Here is a 24,700-nt window from a genome sequence, read left to right on the forward strand (position 1 = left end):
AAATAAATTGTGAATAACAAACCAATTGAGATTACTGGGACTTGACAAGATTACTGGGACTTCTTCATCGTGTGCGATCGAGCAGGGTCTTTGTACATAAGTCAGTCAGTGAGTGAGTGAGTGAGTGTCTGCAAACACTTCAGTCATTGTCGCTTGAACCAAACACACGATGTTGATGAAACTTGGCCACAAGCTTCATATTTGATGCTGAACGAGGGTATATTGACCACAACAAAATCTGGGCTCATTAAAGTGGTCTACGGGGGGTAGGTGGGTAGGGTTGATTCCCCCCGCCCCCCACCCCCCAAGATAGGTTTTGCTCTTTTCTCTGAAACTGCACACACAATTTCGATGAAACTTGCCCACAACCTTAATCGCCCGTGATGTACCAAAGTTTGTTCACGGCATTAAAAATATCAGGGTTGAGGGAGTCTGTGGGGGATTGAAGTGACTGTTGCTCCTGATCCAGGTGAGCTTCAGGAGTCGTGGTCCTATTTTTCAATCCTTGATATGGAGCTTTTCCATTGAGCGAAGTGCAGAAATATGTCAAATGTTTAATCTAATCTGAGAGAAATACTTGTCAATTCTGCAATATTTTAATGTTTTGGTGAATTTTGAATGCTTTTTTGATTTGTCTTTCCAGTGAAACAAATGGAACTGGTTTCTTGTTCCTACTGTTCCCAGTTTTTCTGCTCAGAAGTTTTAAATCGTCAGATGACACACACTGATTCTCAAAAAAAAGATGCATTTCACAGTGTGTCTTCCATCCGCAGTTGTAAAAGCTGTACAGACTCTCTCAAGAATATCCAAGGAATTCAGAGACCATTCAAGTGTTCTGTTTGCAATAAGGATTTTACTTCTTCATCGTATTTGCATAAACGTCAAATAATCCACACAGGAAAGAAGCCATTCAAGTGTTCTGTTTGCAATAAGGGTTTTACTTCTTCATCGTATTTGCATCAACATCAAAACATGCACACAGGAGAGAAGCCCCACAGGTGTTCTGTGTGTCTTAAGGCATTTGTTAAAAGAGCAACATTAATAATTCATCAAACAATACACACAGGAGAGAAGCCCTACATGTGTTCTGTTTGCAACAAGGCTTTTGCTCATCCCTCACCAATGAAAAGACATGAAAGAAATCACGCAAGAGAGAATATATCAACCTCATGAGACTGTTTTTTAAACGAAAGCGCAAACCTGAAGAGATAACGCCTGGCCCCCAAACTATGACAAAACTGAAGATGATCAAAATATACTCTTCACGGAGTGTGTGTGTGTGTGTGTGTGTGTGTGTGTGTGTGTGTGTGTGTGTGTGTGTGTGTGTGTGTGTGTGTGTGTGTGTGTGTGTGTGTGTGTGTGTGTTGGTTTTTGTGACATTCGACTGGAGTTTTCTGATGTACCAAAATGATCATTATGATCTCATGAGTTACTCCAATTAACTGCAAATAATCCGGAGCAATCCCCGTATTTCGAAACGCGTGCTTTTTTCGGTGTACAGAGCAGTTTAATAGGACCTCCCAGGGCAAGGCATTCTTATTACAAAACAAATTGCAAAAAAAACCAACAATAACAGGTGTATCATTTGGCAATAATAATAACTGACATATAACTCCCTGCCCCCGCACTCTCCGTCCTGACCAAAGCACATCTGGTCCTTGTGAAAGACAAGCTCATGCTCAAGCAGTGCAGCAGGCAGGTATACTACAAGGACGAGAAGACTGAACAATGAGAATTTGATCCAATGTGCCAACGAGCAAACTCGTGGATTAAAAGGAAGCAAGCTGATCCACAGAGGAGACCATCCTCTATTGTAAAGTATATTCCACGCATGATAGGTTGGAGATACGCAGAAAAAGTTTCCATGAGAAACTAAAAAGTCAAGAAGTATCTTCAAAAGCCGATAAAGTTTCACTTAAAAAGATTATTGCAATCAGAAAAACCCATAAATGCAAATACAACGTCCGAATAAAGTAATTAAGTGATGAAATCAGACGACAAACAAATGGAGACCAAAGAAAAAGGACACACAAACATAATTGTACAACAACACGCAACTTGGTGTCTGTATGTCTGTCTGTCTGACCGTTATACAGTCGGCCGTTACTTTTCCAATCCCAACCAAAGGTGATAAGACGACAAAGCGTCACGCGATGGAGCATCTTCATTTTCTATGTTTCCCATGGGATATTCCACTGGGCGAAATCTGTGTTAAGGTGAACAGATAGCTTGTCGTGGCATTTCCCCAAGGCCGCTTTTACGCACCCTTGGTGTGCACCTTTGACCTTTTAATGAAAAAAACAAACCAATTAACTTATAGCTTTTGACTGCAGAACCAATTGTGTGACCCAACATGCAAATTCTTTAAATTTCAGGTCAATCAGATGAAAATCTGCGTTTTTATGCAACCTTGACTTTTTAATCTTAAAATAAAAACAATCGGCTTCTAACTTTTAAGTGGTGAACCATTTCAGTGATCCAAATTGCAAATTCTTAAATTTCATGTGAATTGCATGAAAATTGTTTACTGCCGGACACAAACCACACACACACATCTCGTTTTATTCATTTCTATTCCTCACATTTCTAACAAACACACACACACACACACACACACACACACTTTGTATGGCAGGAATTTGGCCAAGATGGCATGAGAGGAAGTGTTGGCTGTGCAATGACATGGGGGACCAAACCCCGACATAGAGCCGGAGCAAAGGAAGCAAAGAAAGAGTGTGGCAAAAAGAAAGAATGACGGTGTTCTCCTGAAAGAGGGGCAAGACCAGTTCAGAGAGAAAGACCAGGAGAATCAGGCACAAACGAAGGGGAAAAGAATGGAAAAGGCAGATGTTGATGGGCAGAAAGATGAGGGAGAGCAGCAGAATGAGGGAGAGAAGGATGGTGAAGATGAAGAAGAGCAGCTTCGACTAGAAGAAGAGTGAGCCAACAAAATAGAAGAGATGAAATTGATAAAACTGAGTGAAAGACCAAAACTTTATCGCATAGAAAACAATAAATGGACAAAAATCTTAGTGAGATGAAACCAGCCATTCAATAAGAAAAACAAGTACAAAAAGTTTTAATTAAAACAAAAGCCGCGTCGATGTTACACAATGCCTAGATGCAGCTGTGCCTATAACGTCGATGTTATAGGCACAGGACATTCCTTTTGATTCGATTACTTGATGTTATTTTTGTGCAAAGTGAAAATATATCTTGGCAATTTCCCGTGTGTGGCGACGAATTTTAAATATATCTCGGTATTTTCCCGTCTGTTATTTCAGGCGGTGTATGACTGACCATGCCGCGATTTAAAAAAAACATATCTCGGCAATTTCCCGTGTGTGGCGACGAATTTTTAATATATCTCGGCATTTTCCCGTCTGTTATTTCAGGCGGTGTATGACTGACCATGCCGCGATTTAAAAAAAATATATCTCGGCAATTTCCCGTATGTGGCGACACGTGAACGAAGCTATGCTCCTCTCTCCACATTATTGTGACGACGTATAAATTAAATATTTCATCGTGACAATTGTCATCAAATGGACGAATTTTTAATATATCTCGGCATTTTCCCGTCTGTTATTTCGGGCGGTGTATGACTGACCATGCCGCGATTTAAACAAAATATATATATCTCGGCATTTTCCCGTCTCTTATTTCGGGCGGTGTATGACTGACCATGCCGCGATTTAAAAAAAAAAAATCTCAATGGACTTGAAGTTACAGGCCTTTGAGAATTCATTTCGTTCTATAAAGGGCAACTTTCATCAGATTTTCTTCCCGTTTTTTTTCAACCGAGTCTAAAACTATGTTAGCGACTGTGAAAAATGAAATGATATATCGAATTTGATTTGAAATAAAACTGTGTGAGAGAGGAAGACACCATGGGCCTACAAAACAGGCCTCAAAGCTATGCGAGTCAATAAAATGGTGGATATTTGTTTATATGAAGCCTCTCCCACAATGGGTGGAGCTTTGAGGTTTTGTCTTCTCTGCAAGAACAAGAAGAAGAACAAGAAGAAGAAGAACAACAACAACAACAGCAGAGGGCACTATGACCAGCGTCTTGCGACACGGCTAATAATGATTTCAATATCATCCACCTTGAAGGAAATCGATGTCTGTTTCGAGCGGAACTCTTTATTCAAGAAAAAGTAATGGGAGAACAACACCAGAAGAAGAAAAAAACCAGGTCCTTCAAATAGAAACCAAATTCAACCTTGGAGACAGATTCGAGACACAAAGAGAGCAACTGTGGAAGGAAGTTGAACAAATACAACAGTTCAGGAAAGGAAAGACACCCAAGACTAACAAAGAGAGAATGCAAAGAATAAAAAAATCAAACACAAAATCGAAGACAAAGACATCGAGTGCTTGGGTGCTGAAAACAAACTCAAAATAGAAATGATAACGAGGAAGATAAAAAAAAACTATGAAGAAGGAAACAACAGGAGAAAACAAAACCACGTGTTTGAAAGTAAACAAAAGAGATTTTACTATGAATTGGGGAAAAAACAGGAGAATATATCAACTCCCCCTGAAAAAGAAAAACTGTAAATATTTTTTAAAGGATTTTTTTAAGATCAAAAAGAAAATAACAAGGAAGCAGAATGGATCCCAAACTTGGAAAAGAAGAAGCAACATCTCGAGGAAATGCCCCCATTGATTTATTGATGAAGAGGAAATTGGAAAACAACTTCAAAAAATGCCAAACTTCAAACGCCCAGGTTTGGATGGAATTCCAAATTTCTGGCGAAAACAACCTGATGCTCTTCACAATCACAACAACAGGACATTTAATGAACTGATCCAAGAGGAAAAGGGAGTGGATGAGTGGCTCATAGCTGGGAACACCTTTCTCTTCCCAAAATGGGAGCGAACCCACCTTCCCCACAAATACCGTCCGATAACATTCCTCCCAGCCCCAAACAAACTGCTTACAGGAATCATCAGAAACGATGTACCATCATCTAACACAGCAAGGAGGTTTAGAGGCAGAACAAAAGAGATGTAAGAGAGGTTGTTGTGGATCAATTTACTGAACATGACTATACTGGAAAATTGCAAAATGTGAAGAACTAAATTGTCCACCTCCTGCATCGACGATAAGAAAGCTTTTGTCATTGTCCCACATTCGTCCGAGGTCGTGTGCGCAACTTTAACATGGACAGTTCCTTTTTGTTTAAACTTTTAACGATAATCGTTTTGAACTGTGGAAACTCCTGCTGTGTGGCACTGTTTATGAACCTGACAACTCAGATTATGATCACTGTCAATGTGTTTTGATTTCTGCGACACAAAAACGGGATCAACATTTTAAGGATATAACATTCCGTGGAAGATGGTTGAAAATGGTTTGAATTAATCGTGATTTTTGTTTTGTAAAAATCTGTTTTTCACATTTTGATAATTGTGTCCATAAACGTCTTGCTGCAGTTTTCTGCCTCATTTCCCTTTTTCTGTGACTATTCGATAAAGTTCCCATCCAACGGCGCCCTGTGAGTGTCCCCGTCCTGGGCTTCTCGATGTGCGTCAGTGTGAAAAAAGCCACTGAAAGTCAGAAAAAAAAGAAAGGAAAGAGTCAGACAGAACATGCGGTAAAGAAAGAAAGTCGGAAAGGTGAAGAAGAAGCATCAGAGAAAATTTTCTACTAAAGAGAAAAAACAATTTCTTCATCCAGACGAAAATTCACGGACCGGTGTTTGTCACACGACTTCTCCGACAGTTCTCACCCGAGATTGCATCCAAACTTGGGATGGGAGTGTGGGTGCGTCGCAAATTCTCTATGCAAATGTGTATCGTACAGCGCCGACTCCAGGTGGGAGAGGGTATTACAGGTCTCCACCCTTTACAGTTTACAGTGCAGTATTCCTGTTCCCACGTTTTCTCGTCCTTCTTCTCCACTCCAATGACCTTTCTTTGTCTATTTCCAGTCTGTCCAATTCTCTTTATTCCTCTCTGCTCTTTCCTCGCTCTCTTGTTGTTCGTGGATATCTCGGGTATTTTCCCTGAACAAGCAGCTTGCTATTGTAGCGGCTACCGCTGGGTATACACAATCGCCTTGCACCTACCGAGGACGCGGAGCGATCACCATGCCGGGCTCGCCTTTCCAGGGCTCGTCCAGGACGCCCGGGCATGCCCGCTCTCGACTTGCCAGGCCTCGTCCAGGACGCCCGGGCATGTCCAGACTCGCCTTTCCAGGGTTCGCCCAGGACGCCCGGGCACGCCCGGTCTCGCCTTTCCCGGGCAAACGCTCCGGGATAATGTGTATATATATTGCTGCCCGATAAACGGGCTTTTCAGAGTACCCGAGTTGATTTGACACAATAAAGAAACTCGGACGAATTCCAGCTTTTTGTCGCGTCCATTCTTCCGATTTACGTTGGAGCCCAGCTCCTACACTATCACTTCCCAATCCATCTATTCCGCATCAACCTCTTTCCTCGCTCTCCCAGTTGTTCGTGTATATATCGGGTATTTTCCCTGAACAAGCAGCTTGCTATCCCTTACCAAGCCATCCGTTCCGCATCAACCTCTTTCCTCGCTCTCCCAGTTGTTCGTTGATATATCGGGCATTTTCCCTGAACAAGCAGCTTGCTATCCCGTACCAAGCCATCCGTTCCGCATGAACCTCTTTCCAGACGGTGCCTGACGGAACAAGCCGATGTTTCGTGTTAAGTTTCCAAAATGATCTTCATTATGATTTCTAGTTCGGTAAAATAACCAAGGATCGCTTTTAAAAGTTCTAATAACAAACAGTCCTTGTTTGGTTCGAACCAGAATTTCAGATATTTTATCATTTTTGACGAAGTTTTAGATTTGTGCCGAATCTGCGGATTGGAATTGATGAATCAACTCTTTTCAGCGATCGATTGAGAACACGGACTTTGTGTCACACTGTACCTCATGTACTGTATAACACTGTACCACACGAAATGTGCGCGATGAAGGGAGATGTGTCCATGGTGGAGCAAAGAACGAATCCCCCGGGATGGAGGAGCGGCTCAGATGGAGGAAACAGGGTCAGTCCGGGACGTTCTTCTGGGAATGAGGAGTCTGGACCCAGTACGTACTGTTCGTTCCCGTGCGGCGTCCGTGCTGTGTCCTATTTAAATAAATAATCATTGATATGGAAAATCACACCATGTACGGATCGGGTTCCTTCGTACAATATCATGTCTATGTCCTGATCTGGTTCCCTCGGACAATATCGTGTCTATGCCTGATCTGGTCCCCTCGCACAATATCGTGTCTATCTCCTGATCTGGTCCCCTCGTACAATATCGTGTCTATCTCCTGATCGGGTCCCCTCGTACAATATCGTGTCTATCTCCTGATCTGGTCCCCTCGTACAATATCGTGTCTATCTCCTGATCGGGTCCCCTCGTACAATATCGTGTCTATCTCCTGATCTGGTTCCCTCGGACAATATCGTGTCTATGACCTGATCTGGTCCCCTCGCACAATATCGTGTCTATCTCCTGATCGGGTCCCCTCGGACAATATCGTGTCGATGTTCTGATCTGCTCCCCTCGTACAATATCGTGTCTATGTCGTGATCTGGTTCCCTCGTACAAGATCGTGTCGATGTACTGATCGGGTTCCCTCGTACAATATCGTGTCGATGTCCTGATCTGGTCCCCTCGTACAATATCGTGTCCATCTCCTGATCGGGTCCCCTCGTACAATATCGTGTCTATGTCCTGATCGGGTTCCTCGTACGAGATCGTGTCGATGTCCTGATCCGGTTCCCTCGTACATAATCACCTCCACACCTTATTATAGGTGAGCCTCCCCTCACTTCCAGGTTTCATCATTACCCATGTTTTACTTCACTAACATAATATAACATCCAATCTGTGAGGATCACTGACGATGTAAAACGCGCGAAAAGGAATATTTTGCAACACGTTGTTGTTGTTGTTGTTGTTTGTGTTCTCCTTCCATGCACATTTATCAAAACTATTAACAAATATTACGACAGAAATTTTCCGTCTCTTTCGAGAACGTTTATCTTTGGTAGAATAAACAGTGTTTACCTTCAGTGGAAAAAAACAACGTTTACCTTTGGTAGAATAAACAACGTTTACCTTTGGTAGAATAAACAACGTTCACCTTTGGTAGAATAAACAACGTTTACCTTTGGTAGAATAAACAACGTTTACCTTTGGTAGAATAAACAACGTTTACCTTTGGTAGAATAAACAACGTTTACCTTTGGTAGAATAAACAACGTTCACCTTTGGTAGAATAAACAACGTTTACCTTTGGTAGAATAAACAACGTTCACCTTTGGTAGAATAAACAACGTTTCCCTTCAGTGGAAAAAAACAACGTTTTCCTTTGGTAGAATCAACAACGTTTCCCTTCAGTGGAAAAAAACAACGTTCACCTTTGGTAGAATAAACAACGTTTACCTTTGGTAGAATAAACAACGTTTCCCTTCAGTGGAAAAAAAACAACGTTTTCCTTTGGTAGAATAAACAACGTTTCCCTTCAGTGGAAATAAACAACGTTCACCTTTGGTAGAATAAACAACGTTTACCTTTGGTAGAATAAACAACGTTTCCCTTCAGTGGAAAAAAACAACGTTTTCCTTTGGTAGAATAAACAACGTTTCCCTTCAGTGGAAATAAACAACGTTCACCTTTGGTAGAATAAACAACGTTTACCTTTGGTAGAATAAACAACGTTCACCTTTGGTAGAATAAACAACGTTTCCCTTTGGTAGAATAAGCAACGTTTACCTTTGGTAGAATAAACAACGTTTACCTTTGGTAGAATAAACGTTTACCTTTGGTAGAATAAACAACGTTTACCTTTGGTAGAATAAACAACGTTTACCTTTGGTAGAATAAGCAACGTTTACCTTTGGTAGAATAAACAACGTTTACCTTTGGTAGAATAAACAACGTTTACCTTTGGTAGAATAAACAACGTTTTGCTCTTGAATCTCCACGTGAAGAAATCAATATCGCATCTTCTTCTTTTTCAAAATCGGTGTTTTTTATTAAATTAATTATTATCTTTCAAACGGAACCTTTTTTTTTTACCTGAACCTGCAACTCGGAACTTCTTGTCTGAAACGACGCACAGGATTTGATGAAAAATGACCACAACCTTCATCACCTGTGATCTACTAAAGTGTGTTTGGAGGGAGTGTGGTGGGAGTCCGGTGGGAGTCCGAAGGGAGTGTGGTGGGAGTCCGGAGGGAGTGTGGTGGGAGTCCTGGAGGGAGTGTGTTGGGAGTCCGGAGGGAGTGTGGTGGGAGTCCGGAGGGAGTGTGGTTGGAGTCCGGAGGGAGTGTGGTTGGAGTCCGGAGGGAGTGTGGTGGGAGTCCGGAGGGAGTGTGGTGGGAGTCCAGAGGGAGTGTGGTGGGAGTCCAGAGGGAGTGTGGTGGGAGTCCGGAGGGAGTGTGGTGGGAGTCCGGAGGGAGTGTGGTGGGAGTCCGGAGGGAGTGTGGTGGGAGTCCGGAGGGAGTGTGGTGGAAGTCCGTTGGGAGTCTGTTGGGAGTGTGTGAGGAGTCTGGAGGGGGAAGGCAATGCCGGGTACCTTTGTTAGTTTGTCAATATTGACCAAGAGAGATTGTTGGGTTTGTTTCCTTCATTTTATGAAAGTAAAAACTCTTTGTTGTTTTACTTTTCCAAGTCGTTTCAAAAATATATTTTTCACGGGATTGAAAAGTTCGCTTTTTCTGAATATCTCTTGTGATGACGATTTTCTTTAGAAATGCTCCTTAAACTTGAGTTTGAATGTGATGTTTTTATTTTCAGATTTTATTGTGAAGGTGAAGGTGGAGACCGAGTTCATTGATGAGTTCTCGTTTATCAAAGGTTTGACCCACAATGTTCCTGTTATATAATGTTAAACACCAACAATGTTCCTGTTACATAACGAGTTTATGTGAGTCGAGTTGTGCTCCCCAAGATGGCCACACGGCGGCTTCACTTCACTTGGGTTACAATCATTCTATATTTTCTCAGTTCAGCGGTTTCAACACGGGAAATTGTGGTCACGTGGTCCGTCTACACCATCTTGTTCCAATTTACCATGAACAACAATATTCATCCCCTGTATTATTTGTATATCGGACAACGCTGTAGACTTCTTGAGAATTATATGGTTGTGTTGTGTCAAAATGATGGCATATTTAATGATAATAGAAAATAATGATTGCATATGCATATGTGTTACATATATTTTTTCCACACATGTGAAGGATTACATGCACACACATGTTTTCAGTGGCACAGTACTTGTGTTAAAATAAATTAAGAGTTGGAAAGAAATGTCCCCTTCACTTGTGGCTCATCGACATTTTGATGTGGCCTTCTTTTATTCCTTCTTTATTCTTTCGCAATTTCTTCTTTCTCATTTTAAACCAAGAGAGGTGAGTTATCACCAGCATCCTGCTCAAATGAACAATTCCTGCCCTGACTAACTGCTTGGAAGGCAATACAACCACCTTTTCCCTTCCTCTTCAGGCCCAATATCACCCTTGGCAAGCAGCCTCGGACCTGGCTTCAGGCAGAGCACACAATCGATCAATCGATATTCCCAAGCTATTTTTCTTTTTTTTCACTCACAATTGTTTTTTTTTCTATTCTGGAGTCTTTTTGGTGTGACTCCATTTCTGTTTTACATTTCTTTCAAATTTCTGCATTCAGTCACTACCTGTGTATCTCTTCCACGAACACACTCTGCACACCTCACATCAGGCACACATCAGTGACGAGTTGGAAGAATGACAAGAAAGCATTAAGGAATATAATCTCCGTCTTGTGTGGTATCAAAGTAACACATTGCGCTTCAAGCACAATGGGCGCATGTTCCATACGCTGTGTTCGATGGAAACAAAATAGCGTCAAAATCCAGGTTGCCGCAACCTTCTTATACAGGAACTCCAAATACATATCCGCCCCGTCAGCAAAATAAACTGAAACAAGTATTAAAACACGGCGGCTTTTGTTTTGATGTTCAACCAATGACCACCATATAAATCTCCATATGATCATGGATAACATACACACCATCAATATTTAACCAAATCCTCTCATGGATAAATTGATGAAGTGGTTGCAGGAAGTTTAGGGAGTTGTTTCCCCGATTGACATCAAGGGGGATCTTTCTCCAACTCAAGGGGAACCTTTTAACTGCTTGCATTCGTAGTGCAATGTTGTACGGCAGTGAAACCTGGGCGATCAAAAAGGAGGATGAACGGAGGTGTGAACGAAATGAAATGAGAATGGTGAGATGGACATGTAACGTGACACTGAAGGACAAGAAACCAAATGTGGAAATCACAAATCGGTTAGGTATTGTGAGCATTCGTGAGGTGATGCATCGGGGTAGGTTGAAGTGGTTCAGACACATGGAAAGGATGGGGGAGGGCAGCTGTGTGAAGAGGTGCATAAATATGAATGTGAATGGAAGGAGAACTGGAGCCGTCCGAGGAAAACATGGGATGAGTTCCTGAGAGATGATGGGGGTATTTGGGGTCTTTAAACACTGAGGTGGGAATGAAAATACCCTGAGTACAATCCCTGAGTCGAACTTTGTCTGTGTCCCAAATTCTGTGGTGTTGGCCAAGCGGTCTTTGCAAAAAAACCGTGAACAAAAAGATACATAGATATCCGATGAATTCTATTGATTTGATTTTCACTCCTTTTTCATTTGTCAATGTTAATAAATTAAGATGCCTTTTTGAGACGTTTATTTTTGTGACAATTATTTCTTTGGATTTGACCATATTGTCTTTCAAAATCCTTCGTTTTTATTTATTTCATTGGATTCAATCATTTATCCTTTTTGTTCATGTAATATAATGATGTCACCTTTTTTTTTTCTTCTTTTTTTTGGATACAAGATCGAGGCTCGTGAAAGAGCGAACATTAATCACACAGAAAGACAAACCGACACATAAAACATATAACATCGGGAGCGGTAGACAAGATGGGGAGAGAGGGGGAAGGACACAAATACAACATTTGAGAGCAGGGACCGAGAGACATGGAGACATTGAGAGATCTGTGGGAGGGAGAGGGCTTTGGGGTGGAGGCATGGGAAGGGGGGGGGGGGGTGGGAGAGGTATAAAACATATGGACACTGCCAGGACTTCCATGAAAGAAGTTGGAATTTCAAACAAGGTGGATCTGGGGTGAATTAGTGGGGGTAGAAAAGATCAAGGTTTTGGATGGGGGAAGATAAGAGATGGTGGTGAACAGCTGTTTTAAAGACCTGGAGGGAGGAGTGGGATTGAAGGGAGTGAGGGAGTTTGTTCCAGAGGCGGGAGAAAAGTGGAATGAAAGAGTGAAGGTGAGCAGAGAGCCGAGATTTCGGCAGTTTAACCATCAGAGGGTTGCTGGCAGATCTTGTGCGACCTGTAGGAATATTTGGGGGACAGAGCACAGCGAGAGCTGGGGGAGCAAGGCCGGAGAGGAGTCGGTAGAAGACAGAAAGACCACCTACCTGCCTGCGGTGAGTGAGTGAAAGGCCCTCAGAGATAGCTTCATCACGGGAGATTCCAATGATTCTGAAAGCTTTGGTTTCAACAGCGTGAAGACGAGCTAGGTGTGAGGCAGCAGCACCAGCCCAGAGGGGAGAGCAGTATTCCATTGAGCTGCGGATGAAAGCCTTGTATGTGGTGAGGAGCTCAGGTGTGCCAAGTAAGGACTTCGCACGACGGAGGATGCCCAGTCAGCGACTGGCTTTGGAGGCCAGCTTGGAAATGTGGTTTTCCCAAGAAAGATCATGGCAGATAGTGAGACCCAAAAGCTTGAGCGACAGAACTTCTTGGAGAGGATTGTTGAGAAAGTAGATGGGAGGGTTGTCCAGTCGATCTTTTCGGAGAGACATTGTAAGAGTGTGAGATTTGTCAGGATTGAAAGCCATGTTCCACTTGTTTGACCAGTCTGTGATTTTGTCCAGGTCTTCAGAGAGTGAGGAGGCTGCAGACTGCCGATCTGAGGGAAGACGAATGGAGCGGCAGAGAGTGGAGTCATCAGCAAAGAGATAGAGAGGATTTTCCAGAGAGTCGGAGAGATCATTGATAAAGACCAGAAAAAGCACAGGGCCCAGAACACTGCCTTGGGGAACTCCAGCCTGAACAGGAAGGGGAGATGAGAGAAATCCATTCAGGGCCACACGTTGACTGCGACCAGAGAGGAAGTCCGCAAGCCATGCATGGAGATTTCCATGGATACCATAGGAGGAGAGTTTGGTGAGCAGAGCTGGGTGCCAGACCGTATCGAAGGCATGTGATATGTCAAGGGAGACAGCTCTGATTTCCTGTTTGGCATTGAGGACCTCCATCCATTGTTGAGGCAGCAGAAGCAGCATGTCCAGAGTAGAGTGACCTGGTCTGAAACCAAATTGATGATCAGAGATTAAGCCATTGGAGAAGAGGAAAGATTTCATATCCGAAGCAATGATGGATTCCATGACTTTGCTGATAATTGGGAGCAGGCTGATTGGTATGTAGTTGCAAGGATCTGTTTTTGCACCTTTATTGTGTAAAGCGGTAATGTTTGCTGATTTCCAGGATGCTGGCAGATGACCTTGAGCAAAAGATAGCGTGAAAAGAGCAGAGAGAGGGTGAGATAGAGTGGCAGAGCAGGATTTTAGGACCCGTGGGCTGATGCCGTCTGGTCCAATTGCAGAATCAGGGTCGAGGTTAAACAAAAACTCCTCCACCTTGTCAGGAGAGAAGGACACAGAGTCCAGGAGCAGTTGGGTTCGACTGGGAAAGGTGGGAACAGAGAGAGATGGGTTTGGGACACAAGATTTTGAGGCAAACACAGAGTTGAGGCATTCGGCTTTGTCACGTGCGATGTCAACTGTGTGGCCATTTGAGGTAAGGGAGGGGATGGAGGGGGAATAAACACCAGAAACGGATTTGACCAGACGCCAGCAGGATTTGGAGGAAGGAGACAGGTTTGAGAGTTCATTCTTGAGTGTGGAGAGATAGTGCTTCCTGGCACTCCTGAGGGTAGACACACACTTGTTCCGAGTTTGGTGGAAGGAACTGAGATTGTCTTCAGTTGGATTAGCCTTCCAAGAGGCAAAGGCAAGTTGTTTCAGGGCAACTGCCTCACCACAAGATTCAGTGTACCATGGATGGGAGGAAGGGTTAGACAACTGAAGACGAGATGGGATAAATCTGTGCATGAGAGAGAGCAGTTTGCTTTGGAAGAATTCCCAGGAAGAATTGATGTCAGAGGCAGTGGAGATGGGAGACCAATCCAGACGATTGATGGTTGCTTGAAGACCGTCCCAGTCGGCCTGAGTGAAATGCCAGACTCATCGACGCTGAGGAGGCTCTCTGAGAATGGCCAGAGAGATGTCCACTTTGACAAGCACATGATCAGAAGAACCGATTGGAGCAGAAGAAGAGCAGCAGACTTTAGCAGTGAAGTTTGTCATAACCAAGTCTAGAAGAGAAGATACTCCATTGGCTGAGATCTGGGTCGGGAAATTGACAGATTGTGTCAATCCCAGTGAGTCACAGAAGTCCTTTGCTGAGGTGCCATGACTGGTGAGAGAGGAACCCACACCCAACCAGCTGGCATGATGACAGTTGAAGTCACCACATATGAATTGAGATGTCTTTTTGAGACGTTTATTTTTGTGACAATTATTTCTTGGGATTTGACCAAATTGTCTTTGAAAATCCTTCGTTTTTATTTATTTCATTGGATTCAATCATTTATCCTTTTTGTTTGTGTAATATAATGATGTCACATGGTTTACAGATGAAGCTCCTCTGGTCAAGATGGAAACCTTCCAGAGTAACTCTCTTCAGACCTCCCAGGATGCTTTGAGCAATGTGGATGTAAAGCAGGAATCATGTGAGTCTCCTCCCACGGAGCCGAGCAAAGCTGAGCAGCTACTCAAAGGTAAGCCGAGTTACGGAGAGCTCCCATCACACTTTCTTTACTTATTTTGTTTATTTTCCTGAATAAATTACTTATTTGATATCCTTGTTGAATTGTAGATGCGTTCAAAGTGTTTCCCCACTTCATCTGTTTTTATGTCGAGACAGGGATATTGGTTCAATTTGAAATTCCCCAGAGACCGTTGTGCACTTTACACAAGAAGCTAAAGTTTAAAAGTCTTTCCTTCTCCAATTCACTCGGCGGAAATAAATTGTAAATAACAAACCAAATGAGATTACTGGGACTTGACAAGTTTGAAAGACAAGTTTATCATAATTATCTAATCATGTGATACAACATCTGCATTCAAGACCTCCACGAGAATGGAGTAAGTGTGGACCTTTTCCTTTAACATCTGAGATCGTTTATTTTCTTTGTTTTTTTTTTGTTTTGTTTTTGTTTTGTTTTTTTTTGTTTTTGTATACAAGATCGAGGCTCATGAAAGAGCGAACATTAATCACACAGAAAGACAAACAGACACATAAAACAAATAACATCGGGAGCAGTAGACAAGATGGGGAGAGAGGGGGAAGGACACAAACACAACATTTGAGAGCAGGGACCGAGAGACATGGAGACATCGAGAGATCTGTGGGAGGGAGAGGGCTTTGGGGCGGGGCATGTGAAGGGGGGGGGGGGGTGGGAGAGGTATAAACATATGGACACTGCCAGGACTTCCAGGAAAGAATTTGGAATTTCAAACAAGGTGGATCTGGGGTGAATTAGTGTGGGTAGAAAAGATCAAGGTTTTGGATGGGGGTAGATAAGAGATGGTGGTGAACAGCTGTTTTAAAGACCTGGAGGGAGGAGTGGGATTGAAGGGAGTGTGGGAGTTTGTTCCAGAGGCGGGAGAAAAGAGGAATGAAAGAGTGAAGGTGAGCAGAGAGCCGAGATTTCGGCAGTTTAACCATCAGAGGGTTGCTGGCAGATCTTGTGCGACCTGTAGGAATATTTGGGGGACAGAGCACAGAGAGAGCTGGGGGAGCAAGGCCGGAGAGGAGTCGGTAGAAGACAGAAAGACCACCTACCTGCCTGCGGTGAGTGAGTGAACGGCCCTCAGAAATAGCTTCATCGCGGGAGATTCCAATGATTTTGAAAGCTTTGGATTCAACAGCGTGAAGCCGAGCCAGGTGTGAGGCAGGAGCACCAGCCCATAGGGGAGAACAGTATTCCATTGAGCTGCGGATGAAAGCCTTGTATGTGGTGAGGAGCTCAGGTGTGCCGAGGAAGGACTTCGCACGACGGAGGATGCCCAGTCGGCGACTGGCTTTGGAGGCCAGCTTGGAAATTTGGTTTTCCCAAGAAAGATCATGGCAGATAGTGAGACCCAAAAGCTTGAGCGACAGAACTTCTTGGAGAGGATTGTTGAGAAAGTAGATGGGAGGGTTGTCCAGTCGATCTTTTCGGAGAGACATAGTAAGAGAGTGAGATTTGTCAGGATTGAAAGACATGTTCCACTTGTTTGACCAGTCTGTGATTTTGTCCAGGTCTTCAGAGATCCCTGGTGTTGGGCTAGTGGCTCGGGTGCCGGCTTAGGATCCTAGGATCCTGGGTTCGAATCCCGGTCGATTGCTGAATTAACGCCAGGGGGGTTGACTCAGCCTGTCATCCTTCCGAGGTCGGCTAATTGAGTACCAGTTCACTGGTAATTCCCTGTTTGTCGTTAAAAGGCGGCAAAAAGGGTTGGCGTCAGGAAGGGCATCCGGCCGTAAAACATTGCTTCAAAAAGGGGACCGAAAAACAACAACAACCACGGTTCCCGAAAAAGGCCAACCCTCGCTTTGCGGGGAAAAATGGCCTCTAAAGGTGGTTTTTTCTTCAGAGAGTGAGGAGGCTGCAGACTGCCGATCTGAGGGAAGAGGAATGGAGCGGCAGAGAGTGGAGTCATCAGCAAAGAGATAGAGAGGATTTTCCAGAGAGTCGGAGAGATCATTGATAAAGACCAGAAAAAGCACAGGGCCCAGCACACTGCCTTGGGGAACTCATTCCAGATGAGTGATGGAACTTTTCTTGGGGAAAGCACAGGGCCCAGAACAAATTGTTGTGGCATTTTCAGTGAAAATCCACATAATTTCCTGGATTGTGTCTGTGATATTTTTTTTTCTACAGTCGAGGCTTCTGGAAAAGCTTGAACAAGGAATGGAATTCGAATAGGACACAACATAACAAACCAACAACAACAAGAGTAGAGGAGGACAATATCAGGATTGATGGACAAATTGAGAGAGAGACTTTGAAGATAAGGGAAGTGAGGAAGAATGAGGAATGGGAGAAAACACAAGGGGGGGACAAGACAGATACAGAAAGCAAACCCTCAGGGAGGAAAAAAAAGAAAGTTGCAAAGAGGAAAGTTCAACTTTGCACATCTGGATTTGGGGAGTTTCTCCCGTTCTTCAAGTTGAATGGGGAGCGTCAGTGAACAGCAATGTTCAAGTCTTTCCACAGATTCTCAATGGGATTGACATCTGGGCTTTGGCTGGGCCACTCAAGGACTTTCACGTTCTTGTTCTGAATCCATTCCAGTGTTGCTTTGTCTGAATGCTTGGGGTCATTGTCCTGTTGGAAAGTAAATCTTCACCACACACTCAGGGCTTTTGCACTCTCAAGCAGGTTATCCTCAAGAATTTGGCTCCATTCATTGTTCCATCTGTCGTTGCAAGTCTCCCAGTGCCTGACTTTCGTGCTCGTTGGTTTTCCGATTGGTAAAGCAGGAGCTTCATTTTCGGAGAACTTAACAAGAATGTACAGTAGATGCAGCGATTCCATGTGTAGGTTCAACTTGCGTTTCTCTTTCGCGACACTGATGTCTTCTATTATAATGTCTCGCTGCACCGCTAAAGTTACTCTGTCACTGCTTCTTGATATGAGGTGTGTTTCATGAAACACTCGCGTGTCTCTTCGCACTCATTATGCACAACATGGGTGTTGTGGAAAACCATTCAGGTCCGCACAACTTAAGTCCAACGGTTTGGTTTAATTGCATTTAGATCATCACATCATTCCTGTAAAGTAGAAATACACAATAAGCATACGATGCGACATCTCATGAAGCCGTTCATCATTCAATGCAAGCAAGCTAGATATTCTATAAAGGCGTACCATTAACGAGGCTACCGATGTAACATGTCACAAGGGAGAAGTCTCGGAGCACCGACACAGCAACGGGTCTTATAGTCACGCCCCTAGCGGTGACAACGATGACAGCGAGCAGCGAGCATCCCCCCCCGGGTTCAGTACAGATACGATTTCACTACATTCTCCCCCCGTCAGAATTATACGGCCGCGTGGCTAAAAGCGAGTGAGCGTCAGCATGAATAGGGTGCGGAGTATCAGTCGGCCCAACCGTATCGGGCCGGGCGGCGAATTTCTCTGCCAGCACGCGTCCGAAATTCCCCGGGTACGGCATCTCGTAACCCTGTATCCCCGGTGTCAGAGGCGCCAACAGGGTCGGGTGATGAAGGGGGTAACGCCAAGTCGTCGGACCCGGACAGTCTCGACGAGGGGAGGGTCGGTGGACTGTCGGCGATGGGAGCGTCGGGAGAGGCCATAGACTCATAGATGGGTTCGACCGGTTCGTCCGATTCCCTACTAAGGTCGTCGACCCCGCAAGGGGCAAGATGACGAACGGAGACAGTAGTCTCACGACCATCAGACGTCATCACACGAGCATGCTCAGGATTAGCCTGGAGAATCTGCACTTTGTCCACTAGGGGGTCGTACTTGCTCGCGCGAACCGCCCGTTTAAGGTAGGCCGGCCCGGGCCCAGCGAGCCAACTGGGCAAAGACCGTATACACCCCGAGCTCCTGGGGTGGTGGAAAAGTCGCTCGTGGGGAGTTTGGTTGGTTGCCGTACTCAGGAGAGCCCGGATTGAGTTCAACGCCGCAGGTAGCGACCAAGCCCATTTATCGAGGCCCCGGCCGAGGGTCCGGAGATGGAGCATGACGGCCCTCCAGATAATCCCGTTGAAGCGTTCGATCTGCCCATTAGCCTGGGGTCTGTACGGCGTGGTGCAACTAGACGCAATGTTGTTTTGGAGCAGATAGCTGCGCACCTCCTGAGACAAGAAGACTGCACCCCGGTCGGTATGGACGTAGGCCGGGTAACCGAACATTGAGAACAAGTTCTGTAAGCAACGCATCACCGTGGCAGCAGTCATGTCCGCGCACGTATAAGCAAAGGGGAATCGTGAGTACTCATCAACGATAGTGAGCAGATAGCGAGAGCCGCTCGACACCGGCAAAGGGCCCTTGAAATCCATCGCCAAGCGTTCCCACGGGCGTGTAGCCTTCACCAGAGTCCCCATAGGAGGGTTATAGAAACGCGGTTTGATTTCCGCGCAGATAGCGCAGTCGCGACAGATACGGCGGATATCGTCAATCGAGTAAGGGAGATTCCCACTCCGCACGAAATGAGCGAAACGCGTTACGCCGGGATGGCCCGCAGTGGCATGCAGCACCCGTAGGCCCTCCAAAGAGGTGATACCAGCACATGTAGTCGGGCGCGATAAGGCATCGGCGGCCTGGTTATCCTTCCCTGGGCGATATTTGATGGTGTAACAGAAGTCGGCGAGTTCGATACGCCAGCGAGTGATTTTCTCGTTCTTAATGCGCTGGGCGTGTAAGGTGTCGTACATGAACGCAACGCTTTGCTGGTCCGTGATGATTTAGAAGCTCCGCCCGAGTAGGTACGGGCGCCATCGCCGAATAGACTCGACGATCGCATACGCTTCCTTTTCAACGGACGAGTGCCTCCGTTCAGCGGAGGTAAGAGTCCGTGAAAAGAAAGCCACGGGACGTCCCCCTTGGGAGAGGGTCGCCGCGATGGCCTGATCCGAGGCATCACTTTCGAGGATGAACGAGCCGCTCTCGTCGATGGTCGCTACGGCGGCTCGGGCGATGTCGGTCTTAAGACCTTCAAAGGCCGTCAATGCGGCCGAACTCAGGGGAAAGGTGTCGCAGGCCACAAGGGGGCGAAGTTTCGCGGAGAAATTTTGCACCCATTTGGAGTAATGGGCGAACAGCCCAAGGGCGCGTTTCAGGGACGCCCGATCGCAGGGAGGGGCCATGTCGAGCAAAGGTCGCAGACGCTCCTTATCCGGAGAGACAGAGCCATGGGTCACGGTGTACCCCAGAAGATCTATGGTGCGTAGGGAGTATTGGCACTTATCCTCGTTCATAGTTAAGTGATACCGTTGCGCGACCTCAAGGAAGCGCTTCAGATTAGCATCATGGTGCCCTTGGTCATATCCACAAACCGTAAGGTTATCGAGGTAGACGAAAACATCGGTTAAGTGCTCCCGCGCAACGAGGTCATCCATGGCCCTCTGGAAACAAGCGACCCCGTTCGTTACCCCAAAAGGCAATCGTGTAAATTGGTACAACCGCTGCCCCGACTCGAAAGCGGTATAGATACGATCCGCCCTAGAGATAGGGATCTGGTGGTACGCACTACGGAGATCGAGAGTACTATAGACCGAATACTGGGACACCTGTTGCACTAGCGCGTCCATCCCCGGAAGGGGGTAGGCATCCAGCTGTGTAAAGCGGTTAATCGTTTGGGAATAGTCGATTACCATGCGTTTGCGATGGGCCTCGCTGCGCACCACTAAGACCTGGGCGCGCCACGGCGACCTACTAGGTTCTATGATGCTGTCTTTCAAGAGCTGAGCCGTTTCGTCCGCAATGAATTGCATGTCCGCGCGAGAGTAGCGTCGCGATTTTACCGCGACAGGGGTACAGTCGGAGGTTAGATTGGGGAACAGCGAAAGCGGCCGGACGTCCATTTGCGCTAGGGCGCACACCGTTAGCGCGTCGTCCGCCCCCACAACAAGAGTGTCAGGCCCACCGAACTCCATTACCAGACGTCCATGCAGCTTAAGAAAATCGTGTCCTAGCAGAATATCAGCACATAATGCGGGTAAAACCATAAGGTGTACATCAGGGAAAACCCGTCCCTTTAGCACGAGTTTCAATCGGCATTCCCCTTTTGTGCTGAGCCGAAGTCCCTGGGAAGCCATGAAGATCCGTCTCGTAGACCGCCCGATCCGCCATCCATGCCTGAGCACAAGTCGCTGGTCGATAAAACTATCCGTAGATCCGGTATCCACCAAGGCCTGAACACAATGGCCCTCAACCATAAGGGGAATAAGGGCTTGAGCCAGGCCAGACGAGGCAGCTGGGAGCGGGACTGAGCCCCCCGAATGGGTCGGACCAGCCTCGCGGGTGGATCCTACACCAGCAGCAGTTTTGCGATCGTGGCCGGAGTCTGCGTTGACCATGGGGAATCCATTATCGTCATCAGAGGGCTTTCCCCAGCATTCCGGTGTTTCGCGATTCAAAATCCGACGAGAAAAGGCCTCCGTAGTATTTGACATCGCCTTTTGACACTCCTGGCAGATAAAGGCTTCCGTAGTATCCGAAATCGCCTTTTGACATTTTTGGTCGCTTTGACAAAAGGCTTCCGTAGTATTCGAAATCGCCTTTTTACGTTTTTGGTCGCTTTGACAAAAGGCTTCCGTAGTATTTGAAAGCTGCCTTAACTCTTTTGACGTGGCGGGGGCCGCCGTTAGCTCGTGGACGACTCGAGGAGTACGAGGGGCTTGGCGAAGTGTGGCCCTAGGTTTGGCCAAGGACACGGCCTTTGTCCCCGATGGAGAATGAGACGGTGGTGGCTGTCCGGTGGCGCCAGTCAAGGTCGTCTGAGCGCCCAGCGGGCCGCAGAGAGGGGCCCTCCCCTTCGAAGTCGGGTAAGGCGCTGGGCTGGTGGGCTCTGCTATGAGCCCGTTCAAGGTTGCTGCGCCCGCGCGGCCGCGGCCGCGCGAGTCGAAGGGCCGCGAGCCGCGTGCCGTTTTCTTGCACACTTTCGCGTAATGTCCCTTTAGCGAGCACAAATGGCAAATAGCGTCACGTGCCGGACACACGACTCGGGCATGACGAGGCCCTCCACAAAAAAAACATGTGCCCCGCGCAAGGCCTTGGGTCTGCTGGTCGTAACGGCAGCTGTCAGGGCAGGGTCATCCTCCGGAGCATCCCGGAGTTCAGCAGGCGGATCCTCGTCCTCGTCAGTAGCACTCTCCGGCCGGGCGTGTAGTGAGGTGCCCGCCAAAAGGCGTGTGCGATCATAGGCGTTCGATTGCATCCGCGCTTCGGTATACACTGTCGCTTGCTCAACCGCCGTAGCGAAGGTCAGGTCGGTCTTCTCCAAGAGTTTGAGTCGTAGTTCCTGGGAGGAGACCCCTGCTATGAAGGCATCTAAAAGACGATCATCCTTAGCCTGCTCGGGAGTCCGTGGCTCCCTGACGCTGTCCAGCAAGAGCTGCCGGAGCTCCTGGGCGTAATGGTCCATAGCCTCGTTGGGCTGCTGCCGTCGCGTTTGCAGCAAATAACGCGCGTACACAGGGCTTTTTTCTTTTATGTAAAGCCGCTTGAGCTCCGCGATGGTAAGATCATACGTCGTGCATTGAGCGATCGCGTGGTAGACCCGGTAGTCGATTTTTGAGTGTAATATCGCCAGCTTCGCGGCAGGCGTCGGAGCGGTCTCAGGCTCATCAAAGAGATGCTCCAGTTGTCGGAGCCAGTGCTTGAGTTGCAAGCCTCCGTCCGTGGCTTGTGGGTCGGCGCTGAAAATGGACACCGTCAGCGTCTTGTTGCCAGCCATGTCTGCAGATCTTAAATGCAATTAAGTGTTGTGGAAAACCATTCAGGTCCGCACAACTTAAGTCCAACGGTTTGGTTTAATTGCATTTAGATCATCACATCATTCCTGTAAAGTAGAAATACACAATAAGCATACGATGCGACATCTCATGAAGCTGTTCATCATTCAATGCAAGCAAGCTAGATATTCTATAAAGGCGTACCATTAACGAGGCTACCGATGTAACATGTCACAAGGGAGAAGTCTCGGAGCACCGACACAGCAACGGGTCTTATAGTCACGCCCCTAGCGGTGACAACGATGACAGCGAGCAGCGAGCATCCCCCCCCGGGTTCAGTACAGATACGATTTCACTACAATGGGGTTTTACACCTTACACTCACAGCTTGGTTTATAATGAAATATGCAATGCCAATACCACACATATCGCTTTACACTCTGGCTGTGCTTTACACAATGGCCACTCATGTTCATTGACTGATCTTCTTACACCAAGCTGGTGCGGAAGGATACTGCACATGCACAGTGAAAACGCATCTCTGTGACTCAGCTGGAAGTAATTCAGACAAGATGTTTTTCTTCCCAACGCGTTTTGTAAAAATGGAATATTATGAATCGAAAATCTAAAAAAGGAAATCATGTCTTTTGACAATTTTCTAATCACACGGGTTTAATCTCTGCTCCAGTCACTTTGGTAGGTTTTTCAATGAAGGCAAAATCTATAGGGAGTGCACAGCGATTGTGATTATGACAGCTCAAAAGCGTCTTTAGCTTAGCATCGCAGTGAACACCAAAATGGCGGCCGTAAGATTATCAGGATGAAATTGTGGGTGGGTGGAGTGAGGCCAGATCTCCAATCAAGGGTGGGAAAGATTGTTCCAGGAATGTGGACACATGAACAAGGGTATTGTTATGTCCGCTATAAAGTGAATTTAAAAAATTCGTGCTAAATTAATAAGGCAATGTAGGGATGACAAACCAGTCTAAAAAAGGTCCGAAACAAGATGGGGATGATGTTGGTTCAGAGAGTAGCTAAGAGAATTGCCATCACATGGAGTAGCGAAGAGTAGCTAAGAGTATTGATCTTGGAGACGATGGCAGGGATTTTCGTAGCTGCACACTTTCTCCACGTTTTCAAAGTTGTCATTGTTCACAATTGTATTTTGTCGAAACTGTATTTATCTTTCGGTGTGTGAACCTTTAGTGTGTCCCTAGGAAGTTTCTCGGTGTTGATCTTTCATAAATTAATCGTTTCTGTTTGCCGCGCGTGATGCGGCCTTGCAGCCTCAGGCTTCCACTGTCCCCCGTCGAAGTTTGTTTCTTCCTTCGCTGTTTTTGCTAGGTTTTTAGATTTCCCTTTCTCCCCCAAACTTCATCGTACATCTACTCTTTGTCTCACGTTTTCACCCCCCCCCCCCCCCCCAAAAACCCAAAAAAAAACAACATTTATTTCCCATTCTCCACGTGTGAAGTTGTCCCATCCTGTGCTTCTACCCAGGTACACCGTCTTGCCCTGCCCCCATATCTCCTTGCATTCCACCTTTTCCCCTGTTCACGTGACTCGTGGTTGTCCCTCTCGGCTCCCTCTCCCCGTTGGTATCTTTGTGAATATAAGATTGTTCTTCACGGTTCTGTTTAAATATGTTTAAACTTTCCCCTGCAGTGTTTTATTCAGTGATTTATTACAACACGCTGTTTTTCTTCCTATTTAAAAGACTTTTTTCAATTTCCTCTCCAATCATTCCATTTCAAAAAAATATTCAATCTCTTCTACGTCTCCCTCACTACATGCTCTAAATTCACATTCATTCCACCCCTCCTCCATCGTTCTTAAACGGATCGCTAACTTGAAAATCACAATAAACCCAAATTGTTAAAAATGTTCGTCTTTCATTAATCATCCACTTTTTAAACTCCCCCCTTGACCCTCCCCTCCTAAACTCCCCCGTTGCCCCTCCCATTCAAAACTCCCCCCCAACCCCTCCCCTTCAAATCTCCCCCCCAACCATCTCTCCCAAAATTCTCCCCCCTCCCACCTCCTCCTCAAAGCTGCCTCCTTCCCACTTCGTCTCCCTTCTATCTCATACATCCACCTCCCCCATTC

At 46.0% G+C, this 24,700-nt stretch overlaps 1 long non-coding RNA gene across 1 annotated transcript; it reads left to right on the forward strand.

The window, feature by feature from the left end:
- The first annotated feature begins 6,983 nt into the window (after positions 1-6,983).
- Positions 6,984-14,894, forward strand: LOC137428368 (uncharacterized). The gene is made up of 3 exons (XR_010984693.2): positions 6,984-7,071; positions 9,780-9,839; positions 14,757-14,894. It is a non-coding gene; the product is annotated as an uncharacterized LOC137428368 (long non-coding RNA).
- The last annotated feature ends 9,806 nt before the right edge of the window (positions 14,895-24,700 follow it).

Source organism: Myxine glutinosa, chromosome 5 (assembly GCF_964187855.1).
Source record: "Myxine glutinosa chromosome 5, kmMyxGlut1.1, whole genome shotgun sequence".
NCBI classification, from domain to species: Eukaryota; Metazoa; Chordata; class Myxini; order Myxiniformes; family Myxinidae; genus Myxine; species Myxine glutinosa.